The sequence below is a fragment of the Zophobas morio genome, unplaced genomic scaffold, assembly GCF_036711695.1.
Source record: "Zophobas morio isolate AGI-343-1 ecotype UQ-CSIRO unplaced genomic scaffold, CSIRO_AGI_Zmor_V1 ptg000023l, whole genome shotgun sequence".
Classification (NCBI taxonomy): domain Eukaryota; kingdom Metazoa; phylum Arthropoda; class Insecta; order Coleoptera; family Tenebrionidae; genus Zophobas; species Zophobas morio.
In genome coordinates, this window is record NW_026972128.1 from 12698691 (window position 1) to 12721533 (window position 22843).

General features: G+C 33.1%; 1 protein-coding gene across 6 annotated transcripts in view; it reads right to left on the reverse strand.

Annotated features, from left to right (window-relative positions):
* The window catches only part of LOC135134752 (homeobox protein prospero), a 173975-nt gene that overhangs the window by 39906 nt on the left and 111226 nt on the right, over positions 1-22843 (reverse strand). For all 6 annotated transcript variants that reach the window (XM_064063575.1, XM_064063574.1, XM_064063573.1 and 3 more), the window contains exon 2: positions 16788-16840. The gene's annotated coding sequence lies outside the window, so the exon portion shown is untranslated. The remainder of the gene's footprint in view (positions 1-16787; positions 16841-22843) is intronic.

Genomic DNA, 22843 nt, shown 5'->3' on the forward strand with positions numbered 1-22843 from the left:
AAAGTTCTCATTCATAAAAAACTATCCGAACCTACGAATTTTTAAATAGTTTAGTTTTAATTAAGTACTCCGCATCAGCTTTTGTTCTTGCTCAGTTCGGGTTATTTAATTACCTTCAAACGTTTCCTATTTTTTACCCCGAAAAAAGAAGGGTGTGAAACACTCATCTCCATCACTGTGGCATATACCTGGCCCGACATTTTAAATATTTGACGTGGCCAACGACCTGCCTTTTTGCCGTTACTTAATTATTTACGCCGTCATCTGAAATATTCACCATATGTTTGTGTCTACAGGAGGGTGGTTTATACTGAACGAATACCTGCACATAGTTGAAAAGTAATAAAGATGATTGCTGCATTTAGATCGTTACTAGTTCGCCCCTACCTAAACGACTCCGAACTAATTAGTCTAAGACATATGACAGACAGTTCGTTTTCTATTAGACATAAAACCTGGTTAATAAGCACGCGATTAAGTAGGTTCTGTTCATATTTTCATTGATATCAATTTAGAAGGATATTTTTCCTCATTTAGAAAACTATTTACAGACTATTTTAAGAATTTGATCACAGTGTAAACTGTAATATTACATTTAGACCACTGGTACTGTGTTAAATAAGTTGAAAAATTTCAAAATTACTCTATTTTTGTTTTGATTTCATTGCGTTGTTTGTAAAAGTTGCATTTAGTAAGTGTCTTTATATTATTTTGCTTACATCTCACTACTATTTGATTGTTGGCCATAAGCATATAACCAGATATCAAGGTACACCTAGAGGTGATCCATCGCATTCTGAAGAACTCATTTATGATAACCATATAACCAGATATCAAGGTACACCACTTTAGAGAGGTTACATTGCATTCTGAAGAAAAATCATATGATGTGATGATTGATAGTGCTAGCTAAATGCTACAATTGTCGGTGCAGCAGCCACATGCGCATACACCCCACTTCACTCTTCTTCTAGAATCGAACTTGATCACCTTTTTGCTTTAGAATCAAAAGATTAAAAAATACATACACACAAGTAATATTTGTCTCGTCAAGATTATTTTTTGTTTTAGATAAAATATTTCTTATCAGTGCAGTGGTTAGATTTTAGGTCACTAAAGTTACGCCTACATAGAGATAAAATATTGTGTAGGTACAAATCTTGTAATATTAACTTTTTGATTAACTTGGCACAAAAAATTCAGTCCTGCAGTTCTTTAGTCTATCTTCTGATGGTATTTGGTACACGCAGTCACATTTAATAAAATAAAATTTAAAAAAGTATACTACATATATAGGTATGACACTTTTATTTTGTTTTTAATCTAACACTTTTTGTTTTACTATCCAGTATCTTACAATAGTTACTATAAATTGAAACAAGAAAATGGGATAACATTCCACATTTAAAGTTAACGGGATGTGATATTCATCTAAAATGTTTGAATGCAAATTCATTGTGAACAGATTAACTTGTTCTTTCAGTTTATCACCTGTATATTTCTACAGATTATTAATTTAGTAAAACCCAGCTATCATGTGCAATATATTTCACATCTCTTGTTTACCCGTTTATATTCAGATGTTGCGCACCACAATAAATCATCATTGGTGGCACATATCAAGTTATTATTTTCCCGAAAAATCGAGAAGGGTTCCGACCCTTCCAACCCCTTAGTTTTCAACAAAGAAATTATTTGCAGATGCAAACCAAGGTGTTTTGCAAGCAGATGCATTTCGTCTTGTAAACACCATCCTGCAACTTCACCCTTTCTTCAAATAATAAATTGTAACAACCTCGCCACTTACACAGGTTTACCTGCACTTTCTTAAAATCCCAAGGATATAATAGCACAATAGAGTTTGGTGGGTCTTTGACCTGAAAGATTTGCACCTTAAGAAGAGGGTTCACATTTATCAAAACATGAACAGATGTAATGTGACGTCATAGGACTTGTTCAGTAATCACCCAGTGTTTTGTTGTGATCACATCATAACAAACGCGTTTTTAATATGTATGTCTGTGTAATTTTTATATGAATGAGCGCAGGGGTGAAATTAGGTTATATTTTAATTAATATCGACGATCAACAGGTCTTGTTCGATAACGTTTTTATTTTGCCACGTAATTTACACCGATTTAATGTACCATTTGTCAGTTTATATTATTGAAAATATTAACATCAAATATGTATCATTCTAAAAGTGAATGTTATTTTTAACGAGGTTTTTATTTAATATATAGATAGTTTGTTTTTTAAAAAGGTTCGGCCAATTGTGAATTCATATTGTAATCATCGATTTCGGTTTAGTGATTTGGTTCTGCAAGGAAATTTATTTTTCATTCATTTCTGTGTTTAACTGGAAAGGACAGAGCTTAATTTAGCCAACTGATTGTGTCTATATTGGTTATTAATTAGGTGATTTATTTTAAGACATAGAGACTTTTGTGGTTCTATTAATGCACCACGAGCCAAACCGGTGAAATTATATACACCAGCAGATTGTATAGTACCAGTGACCTAGTCATTTAATACAAAGCGCTCTGTTCCCTAACCTATAAACCCCCGACGCATCAAATCCACCCATAGACTTGGATGGTCGTAATAAAATCCAGCCAGCCAGCACGAGCTAAACAAGTAAGAACGCTGAGGGGAGAAAAATTGAAGTAATAAGGGGAAGAAGGGTAGGTTGTGTGATGTAGTTTCTATTTATTTGAAGGGTGCCGTCTTTGTTATGCAGCCTGGAGAATAAGTCAGCTGGCTGCAGAAACGAGAAGGGCTCTTTTGCCACAGCTGCCCTGTCATAGCGTGCAACAGGGACGTTCGTCTACCACAACTTGATAAAAAAAAATTAAACTCATATTTCTGGAGAACTTTGTCACAGCAAAACATGTAAAACACATAACAGAGAATTTTTTTCGGGAGAAGGAAAAATATCCTCGGAAACGATTTTTGGAAAGTGTAGACGAAAACATGCTGAACAAATGTGGAATAGCCTGTGGTCAGCATTTTGAAGAATCAATATTGTGGGAAAAAAATTTGCGCCGCCTATGCTCTCCGTTTACATTTTTATCTGCACTCTCTTCACTAAATACAATCTAGCAAGCGCGTGTCAGGCACGGGCCCTGTTTTTTGACCCTCCTTGAACAAAAGAAAGTCGGCCCCCTTGTCGGAGCTCACTACGATCTCGACAAATAATAATAGTACACCGGGCCACGGCGTAATCTTAATGCTCTTTGTCATGCAAATAATCGACGCAAACATCTGCCGCTCGCGTTGTTACGTCACGTGAGCGTCTCAAGTGATGCGTTCGATGTGACGTCATATGTAAGAAAACGGTCTCAAGGTTGTGAGACGTCCGGTGACGTCACGCATTGCGTTCTCGCTCTGCTTCCGGAGACGGAAACGGGGATTCGCTCCGGAGGATCCGTGATTCGCTGAGCCTACTCGATGGAACTTAAGAATTTCATTCATGGAGCTGGTGGGCGCTGATTTATGGAAAACGGAAAATTTGTCGCGTTTGGAGGAGGGTTTGTCGACTCACGCAAGCGTTGTACTTGGCAGTTCTCGGCCAATTTCCCTCATTATCAACGCAATTACCGTTGTGTTGAGTTAAATATATATAATGTCCTTTATTTTTTCTGGGAGAATTAAGTCACGCTTTTTACGGAAAAACGAGGCTGGGCATCACGGAATAAAATCAATTATTTATAGGGTGCATAGGATAGATAGGCATCGACGCCTTGCATGATGCCGAAGGTGTTTAGGTGTTTTCCCATGTCTCGCAGGAGTATCGTGCAATGATAGGAGACCGTACATTATGAATACACGCCACCGGAACCGCTCATTGTGCTTACTACTTACCCACTTCCGCTAAGCACCGCGTTTCCGCCGAGCTACTTCCGTTGTTTCCTTACGGCGCGTCGCCCTACGTCAGGTGCGATTTCGTTATCATTGCGCACCACTTCATCTTGACGACGGTTTTAAAGACTACTCGACAGGACTAAGGTCCAACAATTTTGGATTTTATTCGCGTAACTTCTGATTTCACGTTTCCTTGGAATTTCGCAATGCATAGAATACGAAAATACAGGTTTCCGATTTCCGTTTGTCTGTAGTCTGTCTGTCGAAATATCTTTGATAAAGTAAAGTCCGCCAAATAGTGAACATTGACTTCTGTTTCAAAAAGTGTTTATTAGAAGGAACCTCTAAATCAAGCAACCAAAATCAAGCAAGCGTTCTAAATCACTTAGTGGGAGCTTCCACTAAACAAAAAGTCACTGTTCATTATTTGGCGGTCTCTACTTTATAATCGCATTGAACTGATTATTCTGAATTTCTAATGTTCTTTAGGGTTATTGTGTTAGATCATAAAACGCGAAGACGTGACCTTTTGTGTTTATGAGTAACTATAAAAAGTTCCAAACGCCCTCTAGCAGCAGATCGTTCTTTAATTATCGCGAATATAGTCGGACTCTGCATAAACCGATGACGTCATGTCGAAATATTGCTAAATATGTACCACTCGAAATGTACATCGGGTATACATTTTTTATGTTACTAATATTGAAAAATTGTTCAATAAGCCTGTGCATTTTCTTGAATTTTTTATTTATTTTTTTTTTAAATCATTCATGTGACTTTTCAACACCAGTGCATGTTCATTTAGTATGGAAAAAAATATTTTCACATTTTGCCTACAGTTGGCTTAATGATGAAAATCCAGTTTGAAATTTTTAATGATTTATTTTACTTCTACACAGTCACAAAGGATTGGACTGAAAGCATGTGAATTTTTAATTTATCGAATATTCAAATATTAGAATTAATGTTGAACAAAGGGTGACGTTTGTAGTGTTGTGTATTATGGTAAATAATAATGTGCATAATAGTTTCACATAACTAATTTTCATGAACAAGTATTTTAATCTAAACACATATATTTTAGCGTAAATTTTATAATAACATATTGGCAAACAAAATTCAAAAGGACAGAAGTAGTAAGTTAAGTTTCTCGTTTATGGTAAAGGGTTGTCGTAGCTATAAAAGCAGTAATAATAATCAATAACATAATTTATTACCGATTAATGTTAAGTAGTTAATGGGTTTAATCATGAGCGTTTTTTTCTGACATACTTAAATGTCCCATAAACCATAAACTGATGAAAATAATAACCAATTGTCCGAATTTTGTTAAATTTTGTATTTCATAAAATATGGAAGCAATCTGCATACTACTACCACGTAAATTAACAAAATAAAATTAAGTAAAATATTCCTGCTTTACAATTAATTTGTGTGATCATACACTTTCCATGTCTTTAACTCAGCGGTAAACTTGCATTTACATTTTCTTCCTTAATATTAGTCCGTACCTATTGAAAACGTTAAAATAATGTAAGAAATATGATAATCCCCAGATTAATAACACTTTTATATGGTAAGCGTTTATGTGCATAGACTATTCAGGGTAGCAATGAAGATAAACACTTAATAACTTTAACGATAAGGGTTTATTTCCCAAGGAAAACTAATCTCGCACCATAATGCGTGCTTCGCGGTTAAACAGCTTAAGAAATCGTCAAGTATCCACCTGTTGCATGTTTCTTTGGACGGATTTTCTTATAAGAAACCTTACACCCTTGGAAGCAACAGTTGGTCTCTAACTTATTCACTTCCTTGACAAATCTTTGGTAGTTACCGAGTTAATTCCCCATTAATTATTCAGACGTGGAGGGGAATTATTAAGTCCCGTCAAAATTTTTGTCATTATTTTTCCCACTAAATTATTCACAATACGGTGAAAGGGTTAGCGACGAACGTGAACAAGCTGTCGACCCATCTGCCCCATACTCCCTAAATAATTTATAAGCAAGAAAATCAAACCATTTTTGACGCGAAAGCGCCACGAACCTTCTCTATGAGCATAACACAGGTGCGACAGATAAGTACAAAAGATAAACACCTTGAAAGAAGGAGCTCCCATTCATGACTAGAGCTGGAGAAAACTTGTATGGGCAACTATAGTAAGTGGTTTGAAAAGATTATCGGAACAGGTGGTTCTGTGAAGCGAACCCCTAAGGAATGACGTCTTAAGTGACGTAATAGCTACACCTGTATTTTTAAAGTTCCGGGATTGTTATCAATCTCTGTCTGGAATTAAATCAATTAGGAAGTTTCGAGTTGATCTTTAACTCATTTAATTACATCTTCTTGATTAATTTAAATGAATAGCCACGGACTTCCAATTTCCAAGTTACCTACAAAGTAATTTATCTCGGACATCGTTTAATTAGTTAAGAAAGTTTTCCGGGAGAAATCGCAATTTGCCTTTGGAAAATCAGTTTTTATCTGGAATGTGGGGGTCCTGGAGTGATGATGCGGTAAGTCGAAGTCGAAGTAAACTTTATCAATATTGCGTTTCTCCAAACTTCCGAGTCAGCCTTTGTCAACCTTAGGAATCTCTTGTATTGTAAACTCTTCCTAGCGTAATCTCCTCATCTTATTTGCCACTTGATATCCTTACAATAGCTGAGATTAATCGCAAGACTAACTTTACATAAACACAACTATCTTAATAAATCTAACATTTTGGAAAATTCCCAGCTAAACTGTTCTGTATGTATGTGAGCTCTTGTAAAAGGGCGACACAAACGCCCTCTCGAGAATACCGCGGCAGAGCTTGGAACTAGTGGAGAGCTCGTCAACGATAATAGCCACAAGTAGCTCACACATGCTTTTATGTCCTTTTTGATGTTAAATCTGTAGTTTTCTACAAAATTTATCTTGTTGACTAACTCGATAGTTGGTAAATATTTGACTTGGAATAATGAAGAGCTATTTTTTCTTTCCGCGCTTATAAATCCGAACAGAAATGATATCCGGAGGCGGATATAATAGGTGGATTTAAGGATATCCGCTGGCTATACGGTCCGAGAAGCATTAGTGGGCCAGGATTCACGCTGTAGAAGTCATCGTGAGATGCGATTAATGAGTTCGCTATTAAATATTATGATTATTGTTGTTACCTAACTTCCCGTTACTATTTTATTAATCATTTGACGCACGTTTGTAGAAATTACACAATTTTTTGAAGTTTTCAGATTTTTTTTAACAGGGATACCACCGAACTCTAGGTTAGTAGTGATGTTTATTATGGACACACACTATGTACACAACGTAACAGAGCAATTACGGTTCTTATTTTTCTCTTACTTAGTTGTAAATAAATAGCTATGTAACCAATTTTTCCTTAATTGTTGTTTTTCTATTTTTATGATAGATTAAACGCTAATATTGAAGTAGGTTTAAAAACTTTCCGCTTATTTATTATGAAATATCACATTTTAGATATTGTCTAAGTGTTAAAAAATTCTAACAGTTAATTTGCTACACTTCTAATCTATACCAATAACAATATCGATAACGCCTAGGTGTATTTTAATTTTCGCCATTTTCCTAAAATAGATAAATTAAGACATATTTCTAAACAATAATTCGTTTCTTAGTGTTCATTTATTGGTATTATGTTTTTTTAATTGCCATCTTAAAGCTTTTAGAGAATCGATGTTACAAATTAAATTTATAAAAGTCATATCAACTTCTATCTTTATTTTCTAGGCTGACGGGTGCATGGAAAGTCATAAATTTTTATCTAACTTTTTAAATGCTAGCCATAAATATCGTCTGAAAAATATAGATATGCAGTTTTTAAATCAGTTGTTATTCATATGTGATCGACTTGACCTGATCTGACCTGGCGGACAGCGCAGTTTCAAAGCGTAAGTTAATGGAAAAAACACCCACTGGGCAATGGACTTCTCTTTATTAAGTCCTAAAAATTATTTTACATGTTCATGACAAAAGATTTAAAGAAAACGTGTCCAAAGTTTCTAGAAAAGTTGGACAACTATTGCTTCAAATACTAGAGAAAAATGTGGCTGTAAATAGCTGCAGCACGTGAGAAAGATTTTGAGAAGGGATTTACAAAATCAGTTTACAATTACAATTTTTGTCTTATTTTATTTTCACAACAAAGTTAATTTAACTAATTGTAATATATAACAGAGATCAAGAAACTAGAAACAGAAAATGAATGTTCGCTGATTCCCGGTCTCTACTTTAAGTGTCTGTAATTAACTACTTTATTATTATTATTTTAATCAACCGGATGACAATTTTTTAGTTATGATAATATGTACACTGAGTTTTATTCACAATTATTTCTGTATATTTTGTACATTTTTGTATATATTTTGATATCTGTGTATACAATTCCGGACTCCGCACAAGGTTTCTATTTAATCTTTGTTATTATAATACTGGTGTTCCGAACTAAAAAAGATTATCTTTGGGTGTAACAAGTTGTTTGCCCACTATTATGAAACCTCTCCTTAAAGAAGAGGGTCCCTAATCGGTCATCATCTTTCACCTGAATAAAAGCCACCTCCGTCAAGAACCTCAAGCCCTAAAGAAATGTGGCGTGACATAATAAACTTTTGATTGCTGTGATTGTGGTATTTCAAGAGAATTATTATTACGAGGAATAATAGAATTAAAGCTATCCATGTCTGGAATTTGATCGATCGCAGATATTCGATATTTTTGTGGTTTCTTTGCGTATTGACACCCATCATCGATTCAAAAAAAGACATTCTACACCACATCTGCTATCTTAAAACTACAATATAAACGCAATCTGGACAGGCAAATGGTACCAGCTAAACAATATTGAATTACAGTAAAACGCAGTTTTTAGATAAGACATTTTCAATGTGTATCTTTTGCGGTCAAGTGATTCCTTTATGTTTGTTTTGTGTTTTTTTATAACTTTTCTCCTCTTGTCGACGTCATCGTTTAAAATGTGACGATAAGAAGTCATGCGGTGGCATATGCGCTTATAAGACCGTGGACTAGACATCTGGACGCGGATCAGATCGCCCTTGTTTGTAGACCGTGGTACCGACCAGGTGGTAATTTCTTTTAAGGGGAGGGTTACCCAGCAGATGTGTTTTACCCCTTACGTTACCCCTTACTAGTTTTGCCAATACTGCAGACTTCTTATCGTGCCGTATCGAAACAAGACGCGCCGTCGCTATTTGCGGTTTGTACGGAAGGTTAGGATGAAGGGATAAATCAACACTATTTAAACAGCTATGACAAGCATTGCAGTTTTTTTCGTAAGGAGATAAGGACTAATCGAAAATGTCAAATTGAGTTACACATTGGTCAACCACTTTCTTGGCTTTTATATATTATCTTATCTTAAATATGAGTAATTTATACAATACAAAGGCGAATTCTTAAGTTCATTTAAATTATTCTTAAAGGAAAACCGTAAGTTATGTCATAATATAATTCACCCGTAAGCCGCACTTGTTTCGATTGCTCATGCAGTAATTTCCCTGTGATAATTAGGTACCCTGACGGAAATTCCGCATTTGACTTGATATAGTTTTGTCCCTCTTTGCATATATGTGAACAATAACGCTCCAGGCCATGTTTTTTTTTTTAATTTATCAAATTTTTTGCTAAAGGCTACATTAATTTTGATGCTATTACATAACATTAGTGGCTCCTGGAATTTAAGGTAACTACATAGTAACTTATTTCTTCAACGGCTCTACATTTGTTACAAAGTAAATAACGAGCCATTTGAGTACTTGCAAAATTAATAATTATTTTCTGGTTTAATGTTAGTTAATTGCTTGATTTTAACTATCTATTTTAATGAACTAAATACACAGTTAACAGCTTTCCTTATCCGTAGACTAAATTTATCGGTTTAATACCTAATTTTAAAGCGACTTTGAGTCGCCGTAAATTGAATTTACCACAGAGCAACAGCAGTTAGATTGCGAGAGCTGCAATTGTGTTAACGTAACACCTTAGGATTAAACCATTAGTTGACAACATATCACAGAAGAACAAAATGAATTTTTTGACTTCTCGAGTGTAAGCTAATCCGTCCCGGCGAATGGCTACTTTCATGTTTTCGCAACGTTTCATTACTCCCCAAGCATGAAAAAATAGCCCCCTGTTTTCGCCTGCTTGTATGTCTGTCGTCTGTGACGATTTTTATTACACATGTATGTAATCTCCGCAACTACTGGACTGATTGTTGTTAAATATTACAGATATGTATTTTATGAATATTGTGTAAATGGTAAAACGCCACCACAAAATTTTGCATAGTAAATGTTATTTAAATTTTATAAAGGAAGATGCTTCTACAGGTGTGATTTATAAATCCACCTTGATTTTTTACCCTAAACATCCAGATTAAAAAAAACACAATTGGATCACATTTTACATTGTAACTTTGAAACTGGACAACCAAATGGTCTGAAATCTTGCGAACGTTTGAAGCCCAAATTTATCCGTTGTCCCCCACCTAAAAATTGGTGACGTCATATTAAAATTATATATATATTTTTTATAATTGCTTATACAGGGTGATTAAAAAAATTAATGAATAAGGCAATATATTTTATTGATCAAATCAAGAACTATTAACAGTGTTAATCTCACTTTTACGAAAAGTTAATATACGTGTCCTTGCTAAAATGTTGACGCCTTTAAATTTAATATTACACACTACACACATAAAATCAAATTTTATTATTTTTCGAAAAAAACTGGATATGTTCAGGGAGATCTGTCTAAATAACCTTAGACCAATTTTTTTGTACGATAACACATACTCGTAAAAATGAGTGATATTATTAATAAAATATGGTGCTGACATCACAGTTTTTCTTAAAATGATAAACACAAATTTTAATTGATGTTGAGTTTTTCAAATTAAAAAAAAAAAATAGATAAACAGTTTTTGGCTTAATCGATAAAGGATTATTCATTATCCATAGCCTGTATCTCTAAAAATCATAAAAACACAAATAACATTGGATTTTAGGGTATATTCTTGAATAAAGATTTAACAATTTTCACTTCCTAAATGGAAGCTAAGGAACTATTGTAATAGCGTCCGTCCATCGAAGGACTACTTTCATGTTTTCTCGATCTTTCATCAATCATCACCCTTAGAATATGAATAAGTAAGTTCGCCGTTTCGGTCGGACTATCGTCTATGTTGATAGGCAGGTACATATACTTTGACAAGAACTCTTGTGCGGAGTAATTTTTTTGAGGGCTTAACTAAAGACCCTTGTAAACGTGCCGCAGTCGAGATGGCAGAGGGGGGATTTGTCGAGATGGACTATAATGAACATTTTACTGCCATGTGTATAACTCGGGTTAAGTAGACATGTTTACAACGGTGGGTGGTCAAGCTCTCATAAAAATTAGTGGAAGTCAATAGACACCTGAGGCAGACTCCGCACAAGAGTTTTGGTCAAAGTAAAATCCCGGAAACTATCGGTCTGATTGTTGTCAAATTTTGTAGATATTTCTGGAATAACGTGTAGGTGGTAAAACGCCAACCAAAATTTGTCTGATCATCTCCACTAATAATTTGATGACGTCACCTCAAAATTTGGCATGATAAATGCGATTTAAATTTTATAAAATTACATAGGTACTCTTGTTTTTGTAGCTTATGAATCCGCCACGATTTTTTACTCTAGGTACACACATTTTCGCAAAAACATCAGTATTTTACAACAACATTTTACAATTTAAATTAAAAGCTGCAAAATTGAGTACTCTGGAATTTTGCAAACGCTGTAAATTTATTGCAAGCTTAGCAAGTCGCTAATCAAAATCTATCTTTTTATCCTCCCCTCCACGAACTTGATTGAATCAGAAATATTTTCCAGATAGAGAGACACAAAAATTGGCTGTTTTATTCAATATGTTTTCTAATCAAGATAAGAGAGTTGAGGCCCAAGGAGGAATGAGATGGTAACAGTTTTTGTCAAATTTCTGAGGTTACAGTGAATATTATGGTTTACAACTCTCGACTTGGCCTCGCATTTATTTGACATATTCACATTGTTATAATAAGTATTTCCCCTAATCCTTTAATTTTCGAAATTGCTCTTCTTCACAATTTTTTATATTAGTGTGAATATTTTTGCAACCGTCGGCTTCATCTTAGGCTCTTTAATTTTTTTCTGAATAATAAATCAAAGAGACAAGCTACATAAATTCGGGATCAACATCTGAAGCTTTTCAAGGATTCTGTTCTGTGGAACATCCAACTGCACCAAAATTTATTTAAAAGTTTTGTTGCACAAATTCAATCTAAAATGTGCAAAATATTGTGAGTCTACCTATGGTTTATCAGTTCACTCATATTTTTATTTTAACGGATGATGGAATATATCACAACAAAAATTTCAAGCGAAATTTACATAGAAAGATTTGGAAATGTCATCAAAATTTTGGCGGAAATAAACAAACAAATTTTAATTAGTATTTTATCATCTACATGTTAATTTTAACGGACACCTAGAATCTCACAACAGCAAACCAGTAGTTTTGGAGAATATTTCTTTAAAATATCAAGTTAACGCTAACGCACGGGAAAAGGAGATTTACATTTTTATTCCAAAAGTTGTAAAATGTCACAAAGATATATACTTAATAAAAAAAAGTATAAAATGGTGTAGACAGAACTTCCCTTCCTTCTGAAACACAACCCCTGTATGGGCTGTAAAGATAAACAAATAGGTATGTATAATGCCACACTCTTTTTTTTGTTTTGAAGTGAGGAAATTTATTTTTAAAATATTTTTGGTAGAGATGAATAGAAAATTTTGGTTTGTTGCAATCTACACGACGATATTAAAGTACATGAAAAATTTCACAGTAATTAGTCTAGTGAGGTTATCTATCTAATAAAATCGTCAAAAGACAGAGAAAATGGGGTGTCTACATTTTCGTATTGTACAAGCTGTGAAACGTCGAGAAAATGTGTGATTAGACATTCACCAAAACAACGCCATTGCAATTCTTCCTAGCTTACCCACGAGTGTAAAAAGAATGATTAAGTTTGTTATAAATTCATATTTTACGAGTATAACCCAATGTAAAATTAATGTGAAACACTTAAATAAAATTTGCAAAGCACGTGTTGATCTGATACGGGGAGAGTTTTATTTAGAACACTTAATTATGTGCCGCCCCAACTCTGATTAAGGTCATCACACCTCAAAACTTGCCCTTGTTAACTCCTTCAACACCTAGCTCAGGTGGCATATCAAACACATCTCGGTAAATTAGTAGTTAGACAACCTGAGCGAAAACTAAATAAATCTTGCCTATTGAAACTAACTTTTTTTGAAACGCATTATTTCACCGAAGATGTTTGACGACGACTTTAGCCAGCTAACAACTGTACATACGTTATAGGGTCTTTTACCTGCTGGCTTCCGGTCAGACATTTTAATTTTCTGCTTTTAAAGAAAAAAATTCGTTGTCTTCGAAGTGACTAGTAGGTAAAGCGCATTTAGTCCAAGACGTTTTCGTTTCATAGCTTTTAACGAAACTTTATGGAAGTGATTGTACTCATCTACTGTACTAATTATTCCAAAAACCGCCAAAAACTTAAAAGAACGTTGGTTCAAAGTAAATCGCTATTTTTTATTTGAACTAAGGTTTAACGAATAGTTCTGTACATTCCGTTCTATGTTGTAACAAATACGTTTTTGTTGTTTTATTTTAGTCCCTAACAGATTGCGACAGTAATAATAAGGCATATTTTTACAGTTACAGTCAGTTAAAGGCTGAAAAATAAGGTAATATAACCCAATAAATTTCAGAGAGAGAAAATGAAAGAGAACATATATTCCTGTCACATAGACTTTTGCCAAAATGACTCTACTACAGTTCTTCCTTAAACGATTGTTCGGAAAGGAAAAACTGATACAATAAATTACTTACTTTGGCACACAATATGAGTTCAAATTCATTTAATATTTTTTTAGTTTGCTCGTGTGTAGAAAAAAATACGACAGTATCCGTTTGAAACTTTTAGGTCCAAGAGAGATAATTCACTATAAACATAAACGTTCTAGTATAAATTCTTTCAGTTTTATTTATGTGCATATACCTCTGATTCTTTTCAGTTCAAACTTTCAATTAACAAAAAATTTTTTCATATAAACTGAGTTTATAGAGTAGGTATAAGACGATAGGGTCAAACAGGTTTTAGTTAAAAAATTAATTCAAGTCCATGCACAGTTGCATATTGTCTTTATCTTTGCAAATTTATATAGTCACTTGATATGTATAAAAAATATATGTTGAGGAGAACGCTTGTGTAACGCTTTGGAAACTGATCCTGTTAAAACACGAACTGACGAATAATTGTAATTTGCTGTCCTTATCTCTTTCCTGTTTGTAATTTGCAATTTCTTGCTTTTGTTCATTGAATCATCAGGACATTTTTTTCCAAGTCCTACTTACAATATATCCAACAATAATGTCTCCATCCTACCGTGCTTCCTGTTCGGACAACAGGAAATTTACATCTCTTACCTCAGTTTTTAATTAGATTTGCTATTGCGTACCACTTGTATGTATTTTGTTATGTGTCATGCAATAGGAGAAAACCAACGAGTATCTATGGGTGTGTGTAATTTATACATTTTTGCAGCGGTAGTTTTCTTTCGCCAAATTAAAGCTAATCAGCATTTAAAAAGAATAATGATTTGTCAGAGGAAACACCGTAACGAACGTTTTGAATAGAAGGATTACAAAGTTCGGCTAGGTCGCAGCATTCATTAGCAACAAGCAATTTTCTATAGAAAAACTACTATGAAAACATCGATTGTTATCAAGTGATTTCTGTTGGGCTCTCATAATAGCACAGGATCTATAGCTAGATGGTCAACAGGTCCATAACCTTATTGTCACGGCACGATGCTGCGACGCCATATGCTAATCACTCCCACAATCAAGATTACAAAGAAAAATGAGGTTTTTTTAAACGAATGACATGTTATGTAAAAAGATTTGATTCGTGCTTGCTGGTTCGTTTCAGACCAATGAAATTCCACCGGAAACTTGGAAGGTGTGCGCTCGACGACGAAACAGAGAAGAAGAGGTGATTCGATAAAGATTCCGATCTCTTATCACGATTGGCTGGCTTCGACGAAATTGTCTACAAGTTTTCGGTTTACAATGATACAAACAAGAAGTATTGATTTCCATAACGTACACGTCATAAAATATAAAAGAAGTGACATTAAGGAGTTATCTAACATCTTTATAGAGAAACCACGCCTTGTGTCACGGAAGACTTGTCACCAATGAAAGCTTCATAAGACGCTTCGTTATTATAAAATGAAGATTAAAATCTACACGGTTCAAATTTTCAGGCACAAGCTAACTTAATTTTTGACTACCGCGTCAAAGCTCTGATTTGTCCAATCAAACAGCGTTCGTTATTTGGTTTATGATCAATTAGCCTTGAACAGATAAATCTGATTATCGAATTACGACATAATAACATGTTTTGATTTGGCTTGTTGAACCGCAGACATCGATACTGAGCTTCAAATTCCTCAAATGTAGGACTGTTAAAGAAGAGTTTTAATTAACACGAAAAATTTTAATTAAGAACAATCGCGAACCGTGATAAGCACGACTTTTCCGCTTCCTTTGTGATGGCACATTATCATGTTTCAAATATAACGCTAATTTCTTTCAAATTGATTATTCTAATCGAAAAAATGCAACGTCGAATTTAGATAGTAACAAAATATACGAGGGTTGTCCAAAAGTTACTTTCTACAACGACGAAAAGTGATGCAACACTTTTAAAACAGCTACATATACCACTAAAGAAAAATGTTTTTTTTTATATATAGAAGATGTTAAAACTTTTCATTCAATGTAATTTTTTGAAATTTTGACTTCGAAGACGTTTGCTGTATACAACAGATATAATGAATTTGCATATTCATATTTAATTAAGAGGCTTCGTATTGATTTTTGAAAGAAATCTTGAAGAGTTGGAAAAAATACAAGATGCCTAGAATATATGAAAAAATCGATATCGAGTTGACAAAGTTGCTATGAACATTTTTAACAATATTTCACTAGCAGCTGCTAATCTTTAAAAACGCAGAGTAATATTTTGTATTAAGGACCTTGGAACTATGAATTTTTCAAAAAGTCATCAATTTTGAAAAAAACTGACATCTAGAGAATATTTTTGTTCGATATTTGTTTTTTTACTCCACACCACCCAAAATTAATAAACAATTTTTTAATGAATCCAATGGTGTTCTATCAATTTCCAAACACAATCTCTGGGCAGCTTTTATAGAATAAAAAACTTTTTCACAGACTTCGATTTTTAAAACTTACAAATAAATATAAGGAACTAATTTTTCTCATATATAGTTATAATTTTAGCATCACTAAATAAAAATTATTAGAATAAATATTTAGAAACTTCAGAGCCGGTTTACAGAAGCTCAATTAAATATCTGGTTGCGATTAAATTTTTAATGCGGTAGTAAAGTACGACGTGACCGACTCTACGCCAATCAGACGTCGCTAAACGCCTCATTACATGCGGGCTTAACTTAGTGTCAATTAAAATTTTCTATAAACTAGCCCTTATATTTCCACTTTTTAAAAGTCTATCTGAAATTTTAAAAACTTCTTCGCGCTCCAAGAAGTTATCTTCTATTTTACATAAAAAATAAAAAAAAGTACAATAAACATGAAATTTAGTGATAATTTAGTGAAATTATCAGCCTACAGAGAAATATGTTCTTTTCATAATTTTTTTTTAATTACGATTTTTCTGCATATTGAAAATTAATCAAAAGACAACACTACAATAACAATAATGAACAGTAAAGACTCACCTTTATTTGAAAGGGAGGGTTGGTATTGATGAGTTTGATTCCATTTACTTAGTCTGAAAAAGAAAAATGCATTAATAATGTCTTTCGAACTGTATGGGTGTATTAAAATAATCGTCCACCCCCTCGTATAGAATTTCTTATTTTATCGGAGTTTATCTGTAGGAGGTTTGAGTCAAATTACTTTCCGTTGAAAAGTTGCAGACAGAAAGGAAAAACAGATGGCTGGTGTTAATAAGTGGTGGGTCTGTGACATGGGAAACGGTGCTGTTGAACCGAATCATTTCTTCATCGCAATTTAAATTAGGACAATGCGAAATTAACAATACGTGTAAGGTTTTCTTTTTGTTCCGTCGAAAGATTTCAACCCGCATGATGAGAATTTAAATTTCTAATTTTATTTAATCAATACCGAATTAACCTCTTTAGATTTCTGACGTGTTTAAAGGTATATAGACTACAGTTTTGTTTGATCTATTAATAGGATTTTGTGCATCTCTTTCGAAATACTGCAATTATTGCAACCGGCGCAATTTTAGTTAGTTCGGTTTGTTTGAAATTATGCCTGTGGTCGTATTGATGAAATATAGTCAGATATGACAATGATAAGAGACAAAATAGTCATCAGGTCTTTAGCCGCCTTTGATTTCTATGGATCACACAAGTTATTAGATAAATTAACTTTAAAAGGTTCTTACAGAAACACCACATTCACATTTGCTTTGTATACACAATAGAGGTAATTTATAGATATTGTCCATTACGAGAGACATTTATTTATTAATACTCGTTACAAAAATGGTTCAGTGATTTCTTCATCTACTTACACAGGTAAAAAACAGTCGATTTTTTGACGTGTGCGCAAAATGCTAATGAGATTTTACACACAAAGTTTTGTAGTCATGTGAGTGTAATAATAATTAATTTTTTCTTATGTGATGTATGAGATTATATTATTATTATATTATTAATTATTATATTTAATTTTAATCATTTATAGATTTGATAATAATCATTGAGCTTTTAAACTTTTAAACAGTCAATTTAAATTCCATTTCAGAAGTTATAACAATAATATTAACAATCTCTTTAAAGCTAGGTAAGATGTCAATTAGTAATCTTCAACGCAGTGGATATGTTTTTTACTTTTGATAAAATAAAATAAAAGACGCCACATTTTTACGTACCAGTATCAGATTGTTATGGTTGCTTACTGCTCCCGTGAAAACAACTTTTATATACTTACTTTCAGTCAAAAAGGTTGGCAGTTTTGGTAGATTTTAATTTTTCCAGCTACAAACTGTGTACCACAATCACAACAAAAATAAATTGATCAGTTTATAATTACATGTAGACCTCGTTTATTTTCATAAGTTGAAGTTTCATTATCACAAAACGCAATAATTAATTGTAGACAAGTTAATTATCCTTGGCTGAATGCCAAATTAAAATTTACAAACGTCAGATAATAAAAGGGAGTCGAGTATTCCCTTGCGTGAGATTAAAAATTCAATCAATATACCGGTTAATTCTAAAGAGGTATTTACTATAGTTTTTGTGACGTATGAGCTTTTCTACGTTGTCCTTTTCTTTTCTTTTTACAATTTTTTACTCTTTTCAATGTATAAATTAACATGGAAAATGAGAAATTCGTTTCGCATCGATTACAAGCAACCGTCTTACAATTTTCTTAACTATTTTCATTACTGTATAACTTGAATATTCAACGTTGTATTGTTATATTGTGTTGCGTGAAATTATTATGGACGTAATGATGGTTGCCTGGCTATTAATGATGTCTAAAGTAATGTTCTTATTTCATCTAAAGTAATAAAAACTTTCTTTTTATGTTTTTATTTTTTATCATGCCATTACTATACTATACGATACCATTTTAAATAAAGTGGAAAAAATGAATAGCAGTAAAAGATTAGTAATCAATAACATATACACAATAGTGAACCAGAAAGAAAGCATTAGTTAACTTGAGTTTTTTCTTTACACAATTTTCTGATGATGTCATCAACATTTTTGCGTATATCAACATGGATTGGTGTGATACTAAAAATAACAGTATTGTATTCCCAAAATTTTCTGGGAAAATGAAGTGATTATAAATTTATTAGGTATGCTTATTATAATTTTAAAACATCTGCAAAATTTCAAAGCATTCGGTTTTGCAGATTCAAAATTAAATTGCAAAATGTTGTTTTATAATTTTGAACTTTTCGGGTAAAAACTCAACACGGAGTCATAAACTACATGTGTAGGACTATGTTATTTTATACAATTTAAAACCCATTTACTATGTACAATTTCAAAGTGACGTCATCACATTATTGGTGGGGATAATTACACAAATTTTGGTTAACGTTTTACCATCTACATGATATAAATGCATAAAAATCTGGACGGCAGACAGACGGACGGACAGACAGACAGACAGACGGAAACAGGAGAGTTATTTCTTTGTACTCAAGGGGTCATGTAAGGTCGAAAAAACGTAAAAGTAGAGAGTCGGCCGACGGACTCGATTACAATACTTCCATCCCTTACGCTCGGAAAGTAATAAATTCAACTATAATTAGAGTTGTATAGTATTTTTGCTCACACAAGTAATTTCGATTATTAAAAGCATTTTTGAGTATAATAAGTATTGCTGCTGACCAATAATTTGTGAAAAAAAATATCAATTAAAATTGTTTACGAGATAGGAATATTTTAGTACAGCAGTTTGTAGTGTTACAATTTTCACAACAGAATGTAAGCGAGGTTTGTTTTATTACAACAAGCATCTCAAAAAAAAAATTATTGTGTAGCAGTTACCTTTTGTTAGTGTTCTTGTACACTATTTATGATAATATAATACATAAGCGCGATATATTCTTGCTGGAGGGCCCTGAACTATCACTTTCTAACGCTAATTAAATTTGAACATCGATATGTTAAAGGTGAAACCGAAACTTTGGATCCACGAAATAACAGCTTTCCACATCCACAATTCTTTAAATATTTTCGAATAACCTGCAGTAGTTTATTGTTGACAAAGGTATCTGCATATGTGCAGAAGATCAATTTTGAGATATTTAGATAGCCTTATCTCTGGAATACATAATAAATAAAACGTTCACCAGAAACAAGATTACATCTTGGAAGATGAACAATGCGAAAAAAAAAATTGAATAATTGTCTATATTCTAAATAATATTCCTGGCAGGTCTTAAATTATTAATTATTAAAGTACAAACATATTATTAAATAGCAATAGGAACTAATACACTGATAAAAATGCTAAAGATTGCATTTGGTTCAATAAGTCAGAAATGTAGAGCTATAAAAGTAGTTATATAAAGTATAGTCTTATAATAAATCCATTTATGAAACGTCGTAATTAAAAAAAAAAACATTTTAGTACATAAAGCAACTAGCTCGATTTTCTCGTACTTGAACTAACTTCCAATAAATAACCATTGTGTCGTAGGTTTCCGTCAAAATGGTAGCTTTTTCGTTTTCTAGGTATACTGACTCAAGAGATGTAGCGATTTTATGACTTTGACTTTTTCAAATCCCGTCTGTGAACAAAAGGCATCTTAAACTAATACCGCTCAAGATAACCCGGTCCTGTTTAGGAGAAGCGTGCCACCCCAACACAAGAAATGACTTCTATTTAAAGTGGGATACTGTTATAAATTTGCATCTAATACGCTACATTATTGGTTGACAAGGGTAGTGAAGGAGTCAAAGTCATAAAACCACTATATACTACATAAAATGTCAGTTTATGATTTCTGTTTTCTAAATTAATTTCTACTTATAAGTAGTTCTGAACACAATTTGATTAAAGTACAGAAAAAAGTACAAATGGTTTTACGACAATTTGTTCGTTTTAGAACCCTAAATGGTTCACTATTAGTAAAAATTGATTAAGAAAGAAAAAAATTGTACAAAGAAAATCTGGTTTAGACAGAACTTCCTTCACCCCAGAAGTACAATTAAAATCCAATCCTTATATGTTAAATTAAATGATACTTAGTAGTACCGACTGTGTTTCTACCATCTTGGGACAATTTAAGTAAAGTATTTTTTCTTTAAATCTTTAGTTGATTCACATATTATTTCTTTAAACATCTCGTAAACGCAATTTTAAAAAACAAAACTATCCTAAAGTAGCAACGACAATTTAATTAATTAATTAACAATTATTCAATAAATTTTAGTGATGACAACATAACTTTCTAGAGAGGATAAAACAAAGAAATTTAATTTTCTCTTGAATTTAAATCAATGTTTGTATCTTGCCAACATTTCAAAAATTCGTTTCGTAAATTTTAAGACAAACTGCAAAATAAGCTTTTACTAAATTTAATCTTTTTATCATAACTCGATGGGTGCCATTAATAAAAACAATACACCATTTAGGAACATATAGCAGTATAAATTTCATGAAAAATTCACTATATCTTTAAAATTTTAAAGCAATCGGTTTTGTAGTTTCTGAATTAAATTGTAAAAGTTTGTTGTATGGTGTCAATTTTTTTCCGAAAACCTACTCATATAAATTTAAAAAACAGAAATGGATCAATAAAGTACATGCATGGAAGCAATATGTTTTTTGCGATTTTTATTAAACAAAATTTCCAACAGACAACCGACAGACGAAAACGGAAGACCAACATTTTCGTGTTCTACAAATTGTTGAACGTCAATTCATAAGTGGTATAATATCTTCCTAGCTTGCTATTATCATTGTGAATCGAAAAAGAATTCTGTTAAATTAAATAAAAAACAATAAATCAAGTGAATTCCAAATAATTGTAATTATTGTCAATAAAATCAAAAATTCTAGCTCGCGTAAAATTCGTCCACTGTTTCCATAAATTCAAATCAGTAAGTATAATTTTACAAACAGGTGTAGTATCGAATGACGTATCGATTAGATCACGAACTTGTTCATAAATCTGTCATATGTCAAATTTATGCAGTGCGACTCAAGCTAAATAACAACAACACAAGATGATATTTGTTGTTTTAAATCAGAGTCAGAGCCAATTTGCTGAACAACTATTTATAATTACTGAGTACAATAATTGTGGAACCAATCATAGCGCAATTCTTTCACTTACGTTTCCTTCGATTTGTGAAAAAAATGAAGGCAACCCTTAAGGAGGTACCGCACGTTAAAAATGCAATTAAGTACACATAATCAAAGCTTTCACACCTCCCACGTGACCATCCAGTAGCGGAATTAGTAATCTGACGTGATATAGTTGTAAATGCAATATGTACATTAGCAATTAGCGGGTGGTAAGTCTGAACAGTAAGTGGTGATAGTATTGCGTGCGCTTGCGTATATAGCGGGTGCGGGCTATTTCCGCACCGGATATGTTCACCGGTAATTGCAACTAATGCCACGTGAGAAATTCATACATCCCATACACGCATCGAGTAAAACCCCATTTTTATCCGCATTATTTTAATGCTGTGTATACCGTCGGCATAGACAACCAAGATTGCATAAATGTGATATAGGCAACACATTCGACGCTCTGCGGAAGTTTATCGGTAGATCGTGTTGTCTATGTCGAGATGTCTCGACACTATTTGAAAAGCTCTAAAAAAATGAGATCTGCGTAAGAAGTGCATTTGCATCCCACAAAGGAGCATGCACTTCGCACTACACGTGTCAGGCACGTGTACTGACGCGTAACATTTAATGAACAATTGTGTGGTTGACCGCAATTAACCATAATGTGTAAACTACTGACCAAATTATGTACAGAGGGTGGGGGTGTCATTGATGCTCAATGTCGATTGATATCGCCAGTTATAAACCAAAATACATTAACGCAGAGTGTGGGGCTCAATTAATTACCATTTTAATTTGGGCGGCACGGGTTCGAAGCTCTATTAGAAAAAACAGACATTTTTTGCCGTGCCTGTACATTAAAATAAAACACGCGTACGCATTTTATCAGTTTAAAATTTTCTTTTTATAAGCTTGTAAAAATATCACCGCAGAAATTACCTGTGTACACTCACCGTTATTAAACGGTTTCGCT